Source organism: Capsicum annuum, chromosome 1 (assembly GCF_002878395.1).
Source record: "Capsicum annuum cultivar UCD-10X-F1 chromosome 1, UCD10Xv1.1, whole genome shotgun sequence".
NCBI lineage: Eukaryota > Viridiplantae > Streptophyta > Magnoliopsida > Solanales > Solanaceae > Capsicum > Capsicum annuum.
In genome coordinates, this window is record NC_061111.1 from 3857199 (window position 1) to 3857451 (window position 253).

A 253-nucleotide genomic window follows, 5' to 3' on the forward strand; every position below is an offset into this window, starting at 1 on the left:
ATGAAAAGTGTTTGGTGGACTCAACCAATCATAAGACTGAATACATTGTAATATTCCTTTATGACGATCAGAAATGAGACCAATTTTTTTTCTCTCACCGATAACATGCCTCCATAATAACTTAAGAAATCATGACCATGATTCAAAACTTTCACGTGCAACAAGAGCATATGCAAGTGGAAGAATATTACCATTAGCATCAATCCCAACAGCAATTAATAGTTTCAAATCGTACAAATCATAAAGATGGGTA